The sequence below is a fragment of the Ictidomys tridecemlineatus genome, chromosome 12, assembly GCF_052094955.1.
Source record: "Ictidomys tridecemlineatus isolate mIctTri1 chromosome 12, mIctTri1.hap1, whole genome shotgun sequence".
Lineage (NCBI taxonomy): Eukaryota > Metazoa > Chordata > Mammalia > Rodentia > Sciuridae > Ictidomys > Ictidomys tridecemlineatus.
In genome coordinates this window covers 69,395,875-69,416,132 of record NC_135488.1, presented here as the reverse complement: position 1 = coordinate 69,416,132, position 20,258 = coordinate 69,395,875, and the positions used below count along the sequence as shown (strand labels likewise).

At 43.4% G+C, this 20,258-nt stretch overlaps 1 long non-coding RNA gene across 2 annotated transcripts in view; it reads right to left on the bottom strand.

The window, feature by feature from the left end:
• LOC144369363 (uncharacterized) overlaps positions 1-19,509 on the bottom strand; it is a 57,117-nt gene extending 37,608 nt beyond the window's left edge. For both annotated transcript variants that reach the window (XR_013428950.1, XR_013428949.1), the window contains exons 1-3: positions 17,494-19,509; positions 16,378-16,698; positions 12,475-12,607 (exon numbers count right to left, since the gene is read on the bottom strand). This is a non-coding gene — a long non-coding RNA (uncharacterized LOC144369363). The remainder of the gene's footprint in view (positions 1-12,474; positions 12,608-16,377; positions 16,699-17,493) is intronic.
• Positions 19,510-20,258: the final 749 nt, after the last annotated feature.

Here is a 20,258-nt window from a genome sequence, read left to right as displayed (position 1 = left end):
GATCTTGGACTTCCCAGTCTCTGAAACTGTGACAAATACCCATTACCCAGTTTGTGGTTTTCTGTTCCAGCAGTACTATGGTTTACATGTGATTTGTCCCCTAAGGGTTCATGTGTGGGGAGTCTGGTCCTCTTTAAAAGGTGGAGCCTAAGGAAAGTGGTTAGATCATGGGGAGCCAGGAGCTTCTTCCTGTGGAAAGGATTAATGTAGATCTCCAGGGACCCCAGCTAGTTTTTGAGGAGGTGAAATACTGTAAAGTGGGTTTGCCCCATGCCCTTGCTCCCGACCGGACCGCACATGGGTGCTTCCATTTCCTTTTCTCTGCCACATTGTGACATAGCCAGAGGGCTGGTGCCATGCTGTTTGGACCTTCTGATCCCCAGAATCCTGAGCTCAATCCATCTCTCTTTATAAAGTACACAGCCTCGGGGATTTTTTCATCTACAACAGAAAATGGATTAATAAAAACATCAAATGGCCTAAGACACAGGGTCGTGGCAGGGACAGAAGCAGAATTGTCTGAGTTAGGTGAGATTTGAAGGCAGTCATCTTGTGTGGGAATTCCCTGACGTGACCACAAAGAGACAAATCTACGGAATCTTCAGATTCTGAAAAGTAGTACTTTGTAAGACTAAATCATCTCACTCCATCCCTGGCCTTTTTTTAAGTTGGCAGAGTTTGAGGTGAAGCAGGAGTCAGGGGAGGATGTGGTGGGGGAGGAGGGCAGGCGCCATCTGGCACCCAGAACCAGGACTGCTGTATCTGCACTGCCTACTTGTCTCAGGAAGCACCGTCCATCAGATCAGCAAGGCATCTCCTCTTTGCTCAAAATTCACTTGCATCTTCTCTCTGCTTCTCAAATTCAAAAGTTAACAACCCATTGCAGTGTTGGGGGGGGGCAAAAAAGACCTTTGAACCATAACAGGATCTCTTTTTGTTAACTTCAGAATGCCTGGAAAAGCTCTCAGTTTCCAGTGCTTCTTTCAATACTTTCAATAAAGACATACATTAAATACTGTACATTTCCTTCCAACTTGTGGTTTTTAGAGGCAGAACTCATACAGCCTTGGAGTCTTACCCAGTTCTGACAGATCTTAAAAATCACTTTTATGGCCTTTTATGATTACAAAAATTCGAACCAGAGATAAAGAAGACTGTGAGAGTTCCTCATGGTCAGGGGGAGGGCTATGAACAACACAAATGAGGAATGAAAGCTTTCCATATTATTCCTCAATAAAACCATGTTCTAGAGACTGGAGGAAGGCTTGTTGGTCCAGGGATCAGAGAGTGACAGATGAGGCAGTTAGATCAGGCTGGGCCTGTCAGTCAGGCTAAGGCTCTGGAAAACTGAGGAGGGTGTTAAACATGGTTTCTATGCACGGAGGAGTGGTGGGGTGGTTGCAGTTGGAGGGTGGATTGGGTAGAAGAAGCATTATTGAGGAGTGTCACCTCTGTCAGTGGGCTAGTGCATTGGCCTGGCCTGTGCAGGCAGAGGCTTGTGTGAGGCTGGCACGAGTCTGAGAGTGTTTGCCTCCAAATTGTCCTTCAGCTATAAGCAGAGCCTCATTGTTGCTGCTGCTGGCTTTGAACACTGTTCACCGCGCCCACCCAAGTGCATCAGCTTCTGGAGAGAGCTTCCCGGGCTCTAGTGTCCACAGGCCTGGGAATTGAAGTTTTAATTGAAGCTTGTCCATGTAATTCAGATGAACATCCACATTTTTTCCCCATGTTATCCACAAAAATGTTGATAAGACAGTGTTGAACCCTGGAACAAGTTCCAGGTGATAATTAAATTCCACCATCTTAATCAAATGGCTCCACCTTATGAGTCTTCATTTCACCATCTGGAAAATGAACATGACCTTTTTCTTCTTATGTTTTCAATGTAGAGAAGGCATCTAGATTTTTTTTTTTTTACTTGGTGTTTTGTTCCCTTTTCTCTTTTGGCTATATTAGTTAAGTGAGGTTCTTTTGTTGTTGGTACCAGGGATTGAACCCAAGGACACTTAACTACTAAGCCACTTCCCCAGCCCTTTTTATTTTATTTTATTTTTTTTTGAGACAGGGTCTTGTCATGAGCCGTCCATGGGTTGCATGTGGGTCACCATGCACAGAAGCCTAGTAGATGGAAACATCTAGGTATCTGGGAATGACCAGTGGACATTTTCCTCTGGTCAATTGCCAGTGTGAATTTCTGTTGTACTCTGCCATGGCCTACACAGTACCTGAGATGAGTGTGACCTACCAAGATGTCAATCAACCTGTTGACTGCAAGACATCACAAAGCAAGACTCTGCCCTTGAAACCTTATCCTGTCTTTGATGGACCCCTTAAATAAACCACAGGAGCCATCTTTTCTTTGTCTGATCCCAGCACCCATGTGGACTAGATCTATCAGGGGCTATATTTTGTAAATATATTTCTGGCCATTATTCACTAATTACTTGAGACTTTAAGTTTTAGGGTGGCTTACACCCTCCTGTGCAGGAAGGAGAACCCCCCCAATTAGATGCTGGCCATCACCCCTGTTAGGGTCTCACTAAATTGCCTACAGCCTCGCTAAGTTGCTGAGGCTGGCTTTGAACCTGCCATCCTCCTGCCTTAGTCTCCCAAATTGCTGGGATTACTGGCATGCACCACTACAGCAAGCTAAGTGAGGGCTTTTTAATAGCACTGATTTCTCCTGTTTTACTGAGGAGGGGTGCTCCTCCTTCTCCTAGATCCCCAGTGGTCCCCGCCACCCTATTCCAGGCAGTGGCTCCAGTGGTCACCATTACTAGTCCGCACTAGCTGCTGCCTTTGTCTACATATCAGCTTACATCTGTTGCATGGCAGGCTCTGAACTAAACTCTATTCACATAAAATGATCCTTACTGCCTCCTGACCATAAGTAATGTATCAGGTCATGTGGCCAGGAAAACCAGGGAGCTGCTTTTGAACCCATTAACTACTTATTCCTTCATTGTTTGTAGGAAAGAGAAGTTTTCTTCCTCCCTGAATTGTGACCCCCAAAGCTAGTGCAGACTTTATTCCCACCCTCTACCTGTCCTCTTATTCTCTGCAGCACAGAGAGTTGACCATTAGGCTTAAATTTCACCTCAACTCTCTCTTCTAGAGAAACCAGGGACCATCAAGGAAAGGTGACTCCTGGGTGAATATAAAGATCCAGATTTAGCAGGTGCAGTGGCACACACCTGTAATCCCAGCTGCTTGGGAGGCTGAGGCAGGAGGATGCAAGTTCAAAGCCAGCCTTAGCAATTTAGTGAGGCACTAAGCAACTCAGCAAGACCCTGTCTCTAAATAATATACAAAATAGGGCTGGGGATGTGGTTCAATGGTTGAGCACCACTGGGTTCAAGTCCAGTACCAAAAATAAATAAATAAAAATAAAAGGATCCAGACTTGACCCTCTTCCCTATTTTAAGTATTGGAAGTCCTTACAAGACTTTGAACTTCCTGAGGTCCAGGACAGCCTCTTATTCATCATTGTATGAATGGCACAAAGTAGGTATTTAGTTAAGTCTATTGATGAATGAAGTATTGGCAAGATGACCAAGAGGGAGAAGTATTTATCAATCTAATGCTGGCTTCTGACCCTGCTTTGAATTAGCGGCAATAACACGCTAACTTTAAAGTTGTGTGGTGCTTTAGGTTTAAATATACATCATCACACAATGTTCATCCTGCAAGATGATTTTTATCTCTATTAGAAGAAAGATATTGGGGCTACTTGTCACTGAGATAGGTACTTTCACTATAAAAATCCTACTTTCCTTGTTGGTAAAATGGAGATGAAGACAGCAGTATCCTTGTAAGATTATCCTGAGGATTTAATGAGATTCAGCATTGGAAGTGCCAGGCACATAGCAAGTGCTCAGTAAATACTGATTCTTGCTAGTGGTCACAGAGCTGATGAACCCTGACTTGTCTGACTTTACTAATTTTTTTTTTTTTTTTTGCCAAACCTGTGAAGTCTGTGGTCATCACATTTTTATTAAAGACACAGATGGCAGAATATTGTGGAAGAATTGATGATAATATTTATCTAAAGAGTTGGCATTTGCATTAATGAAACCAGAAGTAGTTGCTTTGACAAACTTGCATCTTTATTTCAGGCCTAGGAAAGATGATCCCTTCTGCCTAGAACTAGTCACTGTACTATCCAACACAGTGACCCTGGCCAGGAGTCTCCAAGAGATCCAATGTTTACCTGCAGCATCACTTGAGAATGCAATATCATTCATTTATTCAGTAAACATGTATTGGGCACCTACTGTATGCTGGCTTCTGTGCTTGGACGGGATGTTAGAGTGAGCAGGGAGTCGAGTCCTGCATGAAGTTGGTCATCAAGTAGGAACGTGGGAGGGGCTGGTCTTAGCCTTGGGGAATCTCCGAACTCAAGGTGACACACTTCTGAAGGGATGGGGGAAACTACATAGGCAGATGATGACCAGAATCTCTTATGATCCATTTTCTCTTGGTAGTAAAGTAATAAGCAAGTCTTAAAGCCCATTTTTTTTTTCTTGGAGAAAATAAAGACAAGAAATGGTTACAGAATCAAGCCAGAATGAAGGGATCTTTTTTTTCATGGGGTTCCAGGACCCATGAAAACACCTTAAAATGATAGAGGGCCTCTTGTTCTGAGGGAGCATCCAAGGCGTTATCCTCATCTAATCTTACTATATAATTCAAGTTCTATCCCAAAGAACATTATGTTTTAGTCTAGATGGGACTGGGAGAAAGTCCCTTTGATGTTCCATGATGAGACCTCTCTCCCTTCAAAGTAGATTCACAGAGAGATGGTGGCTTAATAGAGAGATCTAAAACATCTAGAATTAACGAGAGGACTTTCATGGCTTAGCCTCAAAACTACAGAGAAAACCCGAGTTAAACCACTGAGGCCCTCTTCCTAAAACCACTGAGGTCCTTCCTAAGCAGTCATCTGCTTACTTCCGAAGCAAAAGCATCTTCACATCTACTTCCTGTTTTCTTGAGTGTCCCAAGCCCAGCACTGGAGTGCCAAAAAAGCCCCACGTGTAATTTGTTTCTTTGCTTTTCATTCTAAGACTTTTCATTTGCAGGACCTGCCTTATGGAATCCTCTTGGGGATCAAATGAGATCCTCTATGTAAAGGACTAGCCTCAACACCCAGGATATTTCTAAAGCTTGAACTTTACTTGTCACTTGAGGTGGATGTCCAGTTTTGATCCGCCTGGTACTCATATCTCCTTTGGAGAACAGTCTCCCTTCCATTCTTCATAAACTTGATGGGCATGGAATCCATGGGCTGATCATGGCACCTTTTGTTTTTTTAATATTTATTTTTTTGTTGTAGGTAGACATCATATCTTTATTTCATTTTTATGTGATGCTGAGGTTTGAACCCAGTGCCTCATGTGTGCTAGGCGAGCACTCTACCACTGAGCCACAACCCCAGCCCCTGATCTTGGTACCTTTGACCTGAACAGAGCCCAAGAGTTAACATACAAAGAGGTGCAGAGATGAGAGCAGATAGACACAGAGAGGTCCTGACATACTCAGACCAACTGTGGTCCCTAAATCCAAGGTTCCTATAGTTCCTTTTTCAATTCTGTGAGTAATCATGGTTCAAGCCACAAAGGTGAGCCAAAAGTTCCTTAATTTGCTTAAGCAGTTTGAGTTTGGGTTTCTATAACTGATGGCTAGGATCACAGGGATGTGAGGTCATGACGCTGTAAGCCCACACAGAGGATGGGGTTGGACAACACCCTTCCAGGTGCTTACAACTGAGACGTGAGACTGTTCTCTGTGTACCACTGGGTCTTAGTCACTGACATTTAAACAGACTTTGGCACATCTTTCATCCGCCTCTCAGGTGCCCATGGTGAGTTACCACTGAAAGTAACACTTCCTTCTGAATCTCAAAGACAAGAAGTCAAGTGTGCACTTGGTGCTACGTTTTAGTGGCTGGAAGGACTGTGGAGTGGCCACAATGGGTGATAAAGTTGCATTGAGAGAGGTCCTGTGGGGTGTGGGAGAAGCTATTAGACTTGGCTACTGACTCCAAGGAGCTCCACCAGTGGGGTGGGGGTGGGGGACTAGAGAAAGGGAGAAAGAGAGAAGAAAATTCATGGACTGGGGGAACTCAGAGCAGATGGAAACACTGCAGGTTTAACTCTCTGCTGTGAGACATTGGAGGGACAGATCAACCTTTGGGCCACATGAACTGGCAGGGAGAGTGGGCTCTCCCCTGGCCTTGGAGCATGAGTGGGATTCCAAGAAGTGGAGAGCAGAGTTGGAGTTCGGGTAGCTATAGGTAAAGGCAAGCAGGAGCTTATGAAGGCTGCAAGGTCAAAGAGAGCAAGCCAAACAGAGAGCTTAGTAGTTAGGAGGAGAGTGGGGGCAGAGTGTTTTTGCAAATATGTTCAGTTTGTTGACAAGGGTACATTTAAGGTGGACTTTGACTAGCTGGTGGATCCCTTTTGTAGAAATGCAGTGATACGGGCTAGTGTGGTCCTGGACTAGCAGCACCTGTGAACTTGTTAGAAAGGCAGATTCTTGAGTCCATCCCACATCTGTTGATTTGTGACCCCACTGACTGGGTTTTACCAAGTCCTCTGTGTAATTGCTATGCTGGGCCAAATGCAGCCAGTGTGCAGAGGGGAGCAGGCAGGTGCTGGATGTCATCTGAGTACGGCCTCCTCAACTACAGATTTTAGAATTAAGACTTCTTTTTTTTCCATTTTGAGAAGGTTCTGAAAGCTTTTGGATAAGAGTCATTCATTCATTCAGCTAATGTTTACTGAGCACTTGCCATGCTGGGTACCCGGATCCAACAGTAAACGTGTCCACATTTGTTCAGGGCAGCTTTAAAGCAAGGGCTTATCTAGAGACAAAATTGCCATTGTCTGATTTTTTTTTTGTCTGCTTTTTAATTTTTTTCTTTTTTTTTCTCTAACTTACTAATGGAACATACACTTATTATGCTCTCCAGAAACAACACTGCTGCTGGTCTCTGGCATCAGAAGTTTTGCAGTTCAGCATCTACTAGTTTCTAACACTAGTGGTGTGACTCAATGAAGGGAGATTGGTACACACACACACACACAAAAAAAAAAAAAAAGAGTAAGAGAATTTTCTTTCAAGGTCTGTGCCACTTGCCGGAGAGTTGCTGTTTCAACAAGGTGTTCCTAAGATGGACTCCCAGCCTTTGACTTTTGCCATGTGGGAATCACTTAGCTTGAGATGTTTCTGTTTACTTAACAGTTTCTGGAAGCTGTGGGCTGGGAGGGTGGGGGTGAGTGAGAGAACAGGGGTGGAGGAGAAAGGCTGTGGAAGGGTTCTCCCCAGTTCCCAGGGAGAGGTTTCAGCTCTAATGAAGTTAGACTGTGATTTCAAAGATGGCCCAGTCTTTTAATCCAAATTTAATGAAATAGACTAACATGCTTTTTTGGAAGGTTGGATGTACTCAGGACTACTTTAGCCCTCTTTCTGGTTTGGACATGGGCCAAAAATGAGGAGGATGGAGTGCCTTCTAGGTGCCCATCTCAGGCCACACATCTCCTCTGGGTTCTGGGTAGGCTGAGGTGGATGGGCATTGCCCTCTGCTGGGATATATCAGGACAAATGAGTTGAGGCCAGGAATGGTTACATCAGGTAGCAGAGGACAGGATTTAGAGGAGTCCTCAGGCTATCCAGTTTGAGCTTTGGCTCCTTGGCCTGAGAAATACAGAGATGAATCTCTGATCTGCCCCAAACCCTGTCTCCCATGTCAGGACCCTTTTCATGACCTCTGAAGATGCCACAATTTCAATCAAGCAATTTCTTTCTCTGTATGGGTCTCTAGCTGGCACCAGATTTGAACACATAGTGGAAAAGAACTGAAGGAAGAAGCTGAGAAATTTCTGCCTGTCCAGCATTGTGGATGCCGCAAGTCCTCTGCCATTTCCCTGTCATCGTTGAGCGTGTGACAGCAGCCTTTCTGACTGATGAAGACCCTCTCCTCTTTGTTTCCAGGAAGGTCAAAGGAGACCAGCATTTCAGAGAGCAAGAACCACCTTAACATACCAGTAGGCAGCCCCATCAACTGTACCACAGATCTTATTTTAAACTAATTACATTACCAAGGGGTGGGTGGGAGGGAGGAGAGGGGGTAATTATAATCGGGGGAAATTTTTTTTTTTAAAGCCCTAGTTTCGAAAATTTCAGACTTAATTTAGCAAATTTCAATTACAGAGGGAGTTACTAAGCTGAAGATCATTTGTATTATATACTTAATTACCACTTCGTTTATATCTGAGATCACCAATGGAAATTCTTGGGCATGTGTACTCAGAATAAGTGATTGATCCTAATGAGGTCTTTGTTCTTCGGGACTCTCATTCTGGAGCCTCAGGAAGCTATTTCCTCCCTAGTGAAGAGGCAAAGAATTTGCCCAGCTGGGTGGAGACACCTTAAATTAGAAGTGGAGCCTGTAAAGAAACCAAGAGGTTTTCAACTGGCTGTACCACCAGGAAGAGAGGGTGCCACAGTCGGGCTTTATACCTGGTAGTTCTTCCTCAGCCTTTTATGGCTCTCCCATGACTGTACTAGCTTTGTTGTTATGGATGACTCCCTTCCTGTGGCCCCAGCCAGCTACAGAGGAAATAGCCTTTTGGGGGCCTTTCCCTTGCAAATAATGGATGCCGCCATAGCACTTCCTGCTTCTGCTTTTCCTGCTGCCTCTAAAGAAAGTGCATCCAGCAGTCGGGGCCCCTGGGTCTTTATTGGAAAAGCTGTTTTTCCAAGATCAGTTAACTCTTTAAAAAAGAAAGAAAGAAAGAAAGAAAGAAAGAAAGAAAGAAAGAAAGAAAGAAAGAAAGAAAGAAAGAAAGAAAGAGAAAAGAAAAGAAAAGAAAGAAAAGGCAATAATGACTCTACAAGAACTGGAAGATCATGTGTGTGTGTGTGTGTGTGTGTGTGTATGTGTGTGTGTGTATGTACATGCGCATGATGTTAGGATACATTTTGCAGGAGACAGACTTCTTTGGAGGAAAAGGAAAGGCAGGAAGGCAAAATGAAAAAGACTCTCCTACCTAAATCCTGCAATGCCCACTGTGACTCCTCATATTTCACAGCTACCTCACACCCTGAGGGCTTTACAAAGCATTGGTTCATCTGCAGCAGCCCTTCCTTATCTGCGGGGACACATTCCAGGAACCCCAGTGGGTGCCTAAAACTGCCAATAGTACCAGACCTTATGAATACTACACATTTCCTATACATGCATACCTATTGATAAAGTTTAATTTATAAGAGATTACCAACTCCTAATAAACCGGAATAATTGTGACAATGTACTGTAATAAAATATATTTGAGACTTGTGAATTATTTGTTTCTGGAATTTTCCATTTGATATTTTCAAACTGCAGTTGACCATGGGTAACTAAAAGTACGGAAAGCAAAGCTGCAGATAGGGGGAGGGCTACTGTATTCACTTATAGGTAAGAGAACTGCCTCTTTCTGCAACTAAGGAAACTGAGGTTCAAAAGAGGTAAAGTGACTTGCCCAAAGTCACTGAACTGGGTAGGGACAGCCTGGGGACTGGAGTCCAAGTCTCCCACTCCTGTACTCCTTATATAATCTCAAATCACCTCCCACAGTCTGCCAGCAGCCTGAACCATTGCTCCATTCATGCAGGTTGGGGTTTGGATGCCACCACAGTGTGTCACCTCATTTAAACTTTATTTCCGAATCTGTATATTTAAGTAACACTTTGTTTCAGAGGAATCCAGAGACTGGCCTTACTTAACCTTCTTCTGGAGGTGTGTCTGTTTGGTGGAGCTTGGTGAGAGGGCTGGGAGGGAGGGGTGGGAGGAGCCAGCAGGGAATTTCCCCAGTTTTCCAACGGATGAGGCCAAGTCTCAGGAGTCAGACAAATCCATGATTCTCCTGGCATTCTGTACATTTGCCAAATCCTGGGTCTTTGCTCTGGTTATTCCTCTGGGGTGGTTTCCAAGTGTGGAGGAGTGCAGGCTGAGGAAGTGTCTGTGTTGAGGATGGCACAGGACAGATAATGTGAAGAAGGAAGGTGCTGACACTGGAGTCTACCCTGAGGGGTCATTGTGACTGGCTCAGAGCAGGAAGTGTCCTCCAAGCTAAAGGGCTATTAGTCTCCTCCAGAACCTCCAGGGTATTGTGACTTCCTCTGCAACAGCCCAATAATGTTTTGAAGCTGAATAACTCTGAGTTCAAATCTCACCTCTGCTTAGCTGAAAGATCTTGGGAAATCACATAACCCCTCCCAAGAATCAGTTTTCTCATGTATAAAATGGAAATACTAAGATCCACTCTCTGGGATGTTTAGGGGTCTTAATGAATGACATAAAGCAAAGAGCAGATGGTGGCTCTGATTAGAGGGTTAAGGTGCAGCCAGGAAGTGAGAGGGCAGGAAAGGGGAGTAGGTTGCTTGTCCTGCAAAGACAATTACAAGAACCAGGAGTGGGTTTAGCCATGAAGCAGCTTGCAAGATGCAGCAGCCCATATGCTGGCTCTGGGGGAACTCGTTTGAAAAGCATAAAAGCCATATAAAATAGCACCAGTATTTTTTTTCCTTGTGTGAGCAAAAATATTCACGCAGACAAACCTAAGCCGATCTTCTGCGACTAAGGCTTTAAATATTACTTGTGAGTCACCCAGCTTTCTTCCAAGAGAAAAACTCCCCCATCCCCTTACCCAACACCCCCGTCTGTGACACATTAGGATTAGAGCTTTTCAGCTTCTCCCACCAAACTCCCAGCCCCTTGTCGTGGGCAGGAGGACAGCCCTGTGCGCAGAGAATGTGCTTCTCTATTTCAGTCCCTCTTGCAGTTAAAGTCAATTTGAGAGAGAGAGAGAGAGAGAGAGAGAGAGAGAGAGAGAGAGAGAGAGAGAGAGAGAGAGAGAGAGAGAGAGAGAGAGAGAGAGACCCACGCCAAGTTGCAATCAGACGCTAGGTGGCGCTAGACCCCACGTTATTCAGTCAACTCGTGCATTGCATGCACCCTTTTCGGGGGGCTAGAGGGGCAGGAAATGTTTCTAGAGCGAAGTCCTCTCCTTCCCAGAGAGGGGGACAATTTTTACTATATACTACCACCGTAAAACAACACCAGAAGATCGAGTAGTATCTCAAGAGCCCCCCGCTTTGCTGCTAACGGGGACCCCTTTCCGGGAGTGGCTGGAGAAGGAGGACCCCAGACCTGATGTTAGAGACCCCAATCCTTTGCTAAGCTATAAATAATGCTAGAAACAAGTAGCCCTTTTCAGCTTCTGCTCTGCCCAAGGGCAGGAAGGGGGAAAAAAAAAAACTTTCTTCCTTAGGAGGAGATGGCGGTGGGGGAGGCAGATCCTAGAAGCTCCTTTGTGAGAACAGCCAAGCCCAGATCTTTCATCCCCTCTAGAGTAGAGCTGAGACCTGACCTGACTTCTGGCCTTTTCATTCCAGGCCCAGCCCCGCCTGTGGTAAAACTGGAGCTTCCGTGCTCCCCTGGTGTTAAGTTGTAGGTTCTTTTCCTGTCTCCAGGAATTTGGGCTGAGATTGCCATTAAATACCTGTTTGATCCATTGTCCTACAAGCACAGCTTCACATAGATCCAAAACCTTTATTTTGTGATTCCAAAACCCTTATGAACAGTAACAGTAATAGATAGTCATAAGGCAATTTCCAGTTTTCTGAACATGCTGAGTGTTCTTCACACCTGGAGAGGCAGCCGAGCTGCCTTTTCTGTTCGCAGATAAAGTGACTGACACCCCCAGGTCTCACTAATGTTGTCATTTTGAAATTATGATGATCATTGTTGCTTATTATAATCATCATTGTTTTGTTCTCTTCATTGTGCAAGAGTCCAAGCAGAACACATGTTGAGAGACAGCTTTTGGCTAATGGGTAATGTGAACATGGGTGTCCATCGGCAGATATCATCTGGGTAAAGAAAAGCTCTGCACACTTCCACCATGAGGACACAGCCAGAGGATGGCTGTCTGTGAACCAGGGCAACCCCTTGTAAGACACTATTGGGGTTCAGAACATGATATCTCTGAATAATCATATACTGATTATTTTAAATTAGACGCTTACAAAGCAGCAGATGCTAAAAGGGACTTTACTCTAATAATCCCTTATCTGCTTAATGACTGTACCACCAAAGCAAAAAACAATTTCCTAAGGTCCCTTCTTTGAGTTTGTATGAACTAAACTCATATCTACTGGGAGGAAGATTAAAGAATGTAACCACACCTGGACAAACTATTACAATTCTGTTACAAACTATTGTCTGTCTCTTAGGCCCATTCAATTCCTAACAAAAGTTATTTTCATTCACTTAAAATTATTTACTACTTCTCAAAACTGTCACCTTATCCATCTCCCTCTCTCCTGTACTCCTATGAGAAGGGTATATAAACATTTGGACATCACTCAGTTATTGGGTAACTACACTCCTGTGATTGTCCCATGCACATTAACAAGTTCATATACCTTCTTATCCTATGAATCCGCCAATAGTCAGTCCATCCCAGAGGATCTTCAGAGGCTGAAGGAGGAGCTTTACCTTTGCCCCTATAATACAGAATCTGGCAGCACCTTTAACTCAGACTTCCAGCTTCCAGAACTGTTGGAAATAAAATGTGTATGTTAAGTAGCCTGGTCTATAATTTCTATGTTACAGCAGCTTGAGTGGACTAAGACAAAAATTGGATTGCTCTGTGAGGTTGCAAAGCCATTTAAGCCCCTAAAGAGCTTATGGTACAATGTAGTTGAGGCAGGCACAACATATAGGAATAAAAAGAAAAATAAGTCACTCAAAGAAGTCCTAGCAGCAGTCCAGAAACCCAGCACTCTAATCTGGTTGTAGGCAGGCTCCCTAAAAATTAATGAGGAGGGAAGGAGTTGGTGGGGGATGGGAGAAGGTGAGTGGAAGGGACCAGGGAGGTATTCCTATTGCATTTGGCTGGAATTCACTGTGTGCATAAGATGGGGTTTCCCCTAGGTCTTACCATGCTCTGGATGTCTTGCTGGGGCAAAAATGTAATTAAGGACCCAGAGAGGGTGGGTGACAGTAGTGCCCATGGGATGTGCCCAAGGGATGTGCCCAAGTGGAATATTGCCAGGGACTGTCCTGAATATTGTTGAGCTCACCGCAGGTCCAGCCTGTGTTGTGGCCCAGAAGGTCAGAGAAAAGTCAGCAAGGAGCAGGTAGATGGACTCTTTACCCTGTAGCCTGCATCCCCACAGGATCTATTCCTCAGGTCCTCGGACGATAGGTCCAGTTCTAGGCCCACCACCTACACTGCCAGTGAGGCATCCAATCTCAGCTACTCTGCTCTGGACTGTCCCCCACCACTTAGGTCCTCACCAACACCACATGTATCTTATAAAAAATAAACAAAATTATTCTGATAGGAAATAAATGCAGATAAAAGAGTGCATACAAAGAAGTTGAACGAAAGGATTTATATTTAAAAGAATGCCCCTCCCCCCACCCCTGTTTCCAGCCTCCCAGGTTCTTTCTCCAGAGGAAACCACTGGTCCCATCCTCTTCTCTCCCTCCCCGATCACATCTCTTCTAATTATTGTCCACTTGTTTTCCAGAACTTTGTTTTTCTGTTTTTGCTCCTTATTGTTCTTAGCAGATGCAAAATGCAAACTCCAGAGCCCAGCCTGGAAGCCCTTTCTGAGCAGGCCTCTGAGACATCTCCAGCCTCATCACTCCACAAAGCCAGGCCCAACCCCTTGCAGTCACCTAAAACTGTGCTCCTTTACCATTCTGTATTTTTTAAAAATATTTTTTAGCTTCCTTTTTTTTTTTGAGTTACACACACACACACACACACACACACACACACACACACATTGTTTCTTTCCTCCCTGTTCTATGTTTACCAATCTCGTTGCCCCAAAGGTAACTACTATCTACTAATTTCTTGTATTTCCTTCGTAATAATTTTATGCATATTAAATGCAAATAAATCCTCCCCTTTTTGCCCAAATAGTAACGTGCAATCTACACTTTCTAGTTCCACTCCTTCTGAGTCTAGAAACCTTTCCATAGCAAATGGTAAAAAGCTTTTTCACTGTTTGTTTGTTTGTTTTGTAGATGTTATTCAACTGCCTGGATATATTCTAATCCAGCATACTTTTTCTGTAAAGGAGCAGACTATAAATATTTTAGGATTTGTGGGATCATGGAGTCTCTATAGAAACTAGACTCAGTTGCAAAAGAAGCCAGAGAAAATGTGAAAAAAAAAAAAAGGAGCATGGCTGTGTACCAATAAAACTTCATTTATTTATGGACACTGATAGACTTTAAAGTACATGAGTCACAAATATAATTCTCCATTTTATATTTTCAACCATTGAAAAATATTAAAAAACTATTCCTAGCTTGAAATCCCATGAAAACAGGCAGAGGGCCAGATTTGGCCCTCTGGTGGTAGTTTGCTGACTCCTAATTTATTTAGCTCTATTAAGGAGCATTTAAATTGTTTCTAATCTTTTGTTGCAATGTATAATCTAGTATATATGTGCGTTCAATTGTATCTATTTGTGGGACAAGCTCCAAGAAGTGGGAATGCTGGGCCAGAAGCCATATGAATTGTTATTCTGATAAATATTACTAAATTGCCTTCCTATGGGCTGTGCTAGTTGATACATCCACCAACACATGTAGGAATGTCTGTATCCCTACAGGAAACTCCTGTGCTCAGATTTGTGTTATTACCAATTTGAAAGATGAAAAAAAAAACAAGGCATTTAAATCCTTTTAATTGCCATTTTTCTTATGAAGTTGCTGAATATCTTTTTATGTATTTAGTAACCACTTAATATTTCTTTTTCTCTCCCCTATCCCTCCCTCCCCTCCTCCCCTCCTTCTTTCCTTTCTTCCTTCCTTTCTTGATTCTTGTGTTGGCTTTTCAAACCCTTTGTTCATATTTTTATTGGTCTTTCCTTTAAAGATTATTTATACATCTTTATAATTTAAGATTTGTCCTTTGTTCACTGAATCAAGTATGTTCTTTCCAGGTTTTTATTTGTCTTTTAACTTTGCTGATTCAGGTTTGCTCATTTGCTTGTTTGACATGTACAAGCTTAACTTTAAAAAATTTTTTATTAGCTGAATTTATCACTTTGTCATTTTATAGTTTGTGGTTTTGAGTCATAACCTAGAAGATTTTTCCCACTCTAAGATTATGAAAGAATTCTCCTATGCTTTCTCTTGGTGCCTCTGTGGTTTTATTGTTTACACTTAACTGTTGAATCCATTCAGAATTTATTTTGGTAAAAGGTATTGAGGTATGGCTACTACCTGAATACTTTTTTAGATTAGTACCCAGGAATCTCAACACCATTTGTTGAGTAATCACTGGATTTGAAGGGTTCAATCCCTAATACCACAAATACACCCCACACCACAAACAAAGTACAGGGTTTCTTAGCCTTGACCCTATTGGTTTCTTGTATCAGACATAATTTTTTGTTGTGGGTATGTCCTGTGTATTGTAGAATGTATAGCAGCATCTCTGGCCTCTACCCAACACACACACACACACACACACACACACACACACACACACACACACACACAAATAACAGCAAAAGAGCCTCCAGATATTTCCAAATATCCCCTGGGGGCCAGGATCACTTCTGTTGGTCTGGCATCAACCTGGCTCTTCCTTTTCCACAGCTTCCTATTTGTTCTTATTTATTCCATTAACTTATGTTTGCACATACTGTTCCTGTAGCTGTAATATCTTCCCCTATGCACTTTCCCATGCGAGATCAGCTCAGTTATTATCTCTCACAAAGCCTCCTGGACCACCCTACTCCATCCTGGTCTCCCCCCCATCCAGGAACTGACCCCTTATTCTCAGTAAAAATGAGCCCTTTGCTTCTCTCACCCCTGACCAGGAGCATCCTTCATGCCTCCATCTCTAGCCTCTGACTCTGAACCACGCACAGAGCAGGTGCCCCATCAATCATTAGACAATGGAGAAGTAGACACTTCTTGTTCCCGCATCCCATGAACAACCAGAAGTTTGATCAAAGCAGGCACGTTTAAGGATGGGATGCAGACTGTCACCCAGAGTGACTCCCTGGTGCTGAGAAGAAATAGGAGCTGGGTAGGTTCTGATATGAGTCTGGCGTCTACCATGTACCAGGCATGGAGTGGATGAGATGTGCGCAGTCTCCTGATTAAATACTCTGCTGACCACAGCTCCTGGGAAGCACTCAGCTGTAAGGAAAAGAAGGACAGCTGGGGAGAACCAAAGGACTGCAGAGGGTTCTCGGGAAAGCAGAAAAATAGAATTGAAAGCATGAGCCCCAGAATCCAAAAACTTACATCAAATTTCTTTCTACTCTATTCACTTAGCAGGTACTTACCCTCTTTGTGCCTTGGTTTCTCCAAAGTGGATCGGAGGGCTCCGGTAAGAATGCAAGGTGTTCAAACTGTACTGAGATAGTAAACCTTCAACACCTGGTGGGTTATTTGTATCATTTTCTAACCTCAGATTTCCCAAGAATTTTCCAGATAAGTATAGGTATAAATGTCTCTGAGGCCACTGTAGATCCAGAGTGGGGTTGTTTTCTTAGTGGGGGTGAGCAGGAGAGCCCGAGCAGGGACCTCCTCCAGGTGCAGAGGTGCCCCCTTGAGAAGGTTGCTGATTTTCAGAGAGGCTCCCCGAGTTTCCTCACCAGAGAATCCTAGAGGAGAACAAGATGAAATCAGTACCCTGAGGCACAGGCCTGACTGTGTCTGCAAGAGAATGAGAGTATCTGGGGGTCTCTTTGCCACCAACTGAATTTTCTAAGCTGAGAAGAGCCCAACATCACTGTGGGCCACACAACCAGAAAGCACCAGGCACATGGTAAGAGGTGTCCCTCAAAAGAATTATTGCCAAAAGCATTTGCTGAAGATTTTAAATCAAGAGAATGTTTTTGATTAAACACATAGAAGAAAATAATAGTATTAAGTAACATCTGTTGAACACTTAACAGGCCAGTCACAGTGTGCCAACTGGTTTATATGCAGCTACATGTCCACTCACTCATCTCCCTTCTCAGATCAGGTCTTTGCCTGATCATGGGGTAGGGTGGAGTTGCTGTATCCAGCACTAATTCCCTCATTAACTCTATCCCAGAGTGTCTCTTACCCAAAGGCTGGGCCAAATATGCATCCTCCTGTCTTCCATACCTCACTCTGGGGAGTTCATTTGGGAGCATGAATCAGACAGAAATCAGTCTATCAAAACTAGAATGCAGACTCTAGCAGACTCTAGTCTCAGTTTTCAGGGGCTTATCTGCCTAACCTGCAGCCATACCCCAGCAGCTTGTAGCACCCTGCTGAGAATACCTGCTCCAAGAGACAGAAAAGGGGTTAGGGTGTAGCTCAGTGGTAGAGCATTTGACCAGTGTCCCCTAGGCCCTGGGTTGGATTCCCAGCACTACAGGAAACAAAACAAAACAAAAAATAGACTCCAATCAAAGAAGAGCACATACTTCTCATCTCCATTTCCTCTGATGCCTGCTTGGAAGTCCAGGGATGCTGAGCAGATGTTGCTGATGGTTTTCCCTGGACTTGGCTGCATTTCTAGGGAAGTAGCACAAGCCAAGCAGTTGGGTAATTAGGGTTTCTCCTTTCAGAGGTTCTTCTAAGAAGAGAAAATGGTCAGCCCCAACAATTTTCTTTCCATCCCAACCATCGTCCAGGCTGCCTGTCAGCTTTTGCTCAAATTCATGGGTCTTTCGATCCCCCAGCTGTTACCTACCTCACACTGTCTACGTTTTTTCTTTTCTTTCTTTCTTTTTTTTTTTTTGGTACTGAGGATTGAACTCAGCGGTGCTTAAGCAAAGAGCCACATCTCCAGCCCTTTTTATTTTTTATTTTGAGACAAGGTCTCACTAATTTGCTTAAGGTCCTGCTAACTTACTGAGGCTGGTCTTGAACTTGTGATCTTCCTACCTCAACCTCTTGAGTCACTGGGATTACAGGTGTGCATTACCATACCCAACCACAGTCTATATTTAATGGCTCACAATATCCTCCCCCTAAGTGTCTGTGTTAGTCAGCTTTTTGTCTCAGTGACAAATACCTGAGAAAAACAATTTAGAGGAGGAAAGATTTATTTTGGCTCGTAGTTTTAGAGGTTTCAGTCCAAGGTTGGCAGGCTCCAGTGCTGAGGGATCTGAGGTGAGGCAGAACAGCATGGGAGAAGGGTGTGGGAATTAGCAGAGCAAAGCTGTTCACCTTAGGGCATCTGGGAAGAAGTTGGAAGCCAAGGATAAGAAATACCCACCCATGGCAAACCCCCAGTGACTGACTGCCTCCAGCCATGACCCATCTCCTACAGCTTCTACTGCTGCCCAGTAATCCATTCAGCTATCAATGGATCAATCCATTGATGAGCCCTCAAGATCCAACCACTTCTCCAAAGCCCCACCTCTGCACATTGCTGCTTTGGGGACTAAGCCTTTCAACATGTGAGCCTTTGGGACATTCCAGATCCAAACCATAGCACTGTCCTCACCAAATTGCTGTAACCACGGTGTTCCCCTGTAGCATACTGAGTGAAATTCAAACTCCTCCTGTCTTTTTCCTGAAACACTCTCATGACCATCAAATACTTATTTTTTTTCCAGCAAATCTTTGTTTTATTTATTCAAATTTATGTATTAAGTTGAGGAAATGCTGAGTTGAAAGGGTTAAAGTGTTTTGTTTTGTTTTTTTTATTAGTTGACTGCAGGACTTTTTTTTTTCTTTGTACATTGTGATTCTCTACAAAGGGATGTGGGGAGGATCCATTTTTCCTCCAGGGGATTTGACATGGAAACAGAGCATCTCCTAAGACCAGTGGTCCGTGGAACGTATCTCAGAAAACTGCCCCAAAGGAACCCCTTGAGCATCTGTAGTGCTGTTATATTTCAGCCTTGCCATAACTGCCCTTCCACCTGGAAGGCTTTCCTTTGGCCTTTTTCTTATTCTAGTTTCCCTGTAGCCCCAAACAAGGATACACACATAGCATTTTAATTTGATATCTATGTGCGATTATTAATTTATATTTCTCCCAGTTCATGAGGGCAGATGGCGTCTTTTTTTTTTTTCTCTTACCACTTAACCCGGTGATAAGAACCCACAATGCCTATAGTAGATAGGTACTCAGTATATTTTTTTGAGTGAATGAGGCGTAGTAAAATCCTGTAGATAATGTTAATATTTATGTGTCAGTAAAGTTCTAAGCATATTGCAAGTACTGCATTTAATTTTTTAATCCTCATAACAACATCCTGTGTGGTAAGAACTATTACCTCTATTTTATACATGATACAATTTAACCTATGATTCCCCTAGCTAGTAAGAGTCAGAATTTGAACCCAAGGAAGTCTGGCACCAGAGTCTACATTCTTAACTACTACATTATTCTGACTATTTTCCTGTTTTTAGTAAATTCACAAATTTCATTCGGTCCTAGTTTGCTGTTATACATGCCATGTACCTCTTATTCACAACAAATTGAATTTGACATATCGGAAAATTTATTTGGAAAAAAAAAGTTTGATCTACCTAGTAGCACCTTAATTATATATCCAACCTGAGTTTTACTGAAAATAAATTATAAATGTTAATCAAAATTTGGTGGCAAATCCTATAAATATACACTATAGTGTGCAGGTTGAACACCATAGGTCTTCTGATAAAAACAATTTAGGGCTGCATCCTCAAGGAACTTTTTTTTTTTGGCTGATGTATGAAGAAAATTTAGAATCATTCTTAAATCATAAATAAATCAGTGCAAATTGATTTCCTCTGAGCTATAGTGCTCTTGGAATATGAAGAATCTAGGTCTAGGGCATCTGCCCATAGCATCTGGTGTGAATTGAGTGCACAGGACATTCTCCACATGCAAGGAGATATTAAGAGCTACAGGACACAGGAGAGGCAAGCCAGGCTACTGCAGTCACACAGAAATGTCAAATGCTATAAAACATCAAGAAAGCCATAGGATGCCCTAGGAAGTTCCAGGGCAGCAGCCCAAGTCTTCAAAGAAAGACAGCACACCCAAAAGGGCTTAGCTAGAAAGACTGTAATGAAGCAATTGTTTATCTAGAGGAGGGCAGAGTATAATCCTAGCTAGCAACAGGGGGAAGCCATGATCATCCCTGAGCCCAAAGGGGGTCAAGGGAGAAAATGGCTTTACTCCAGCCCAGTGAATGCTGCAGAAAAGGGCCAACTTCACAGAACTATGGCCACAGAGGACCCAGCCGCT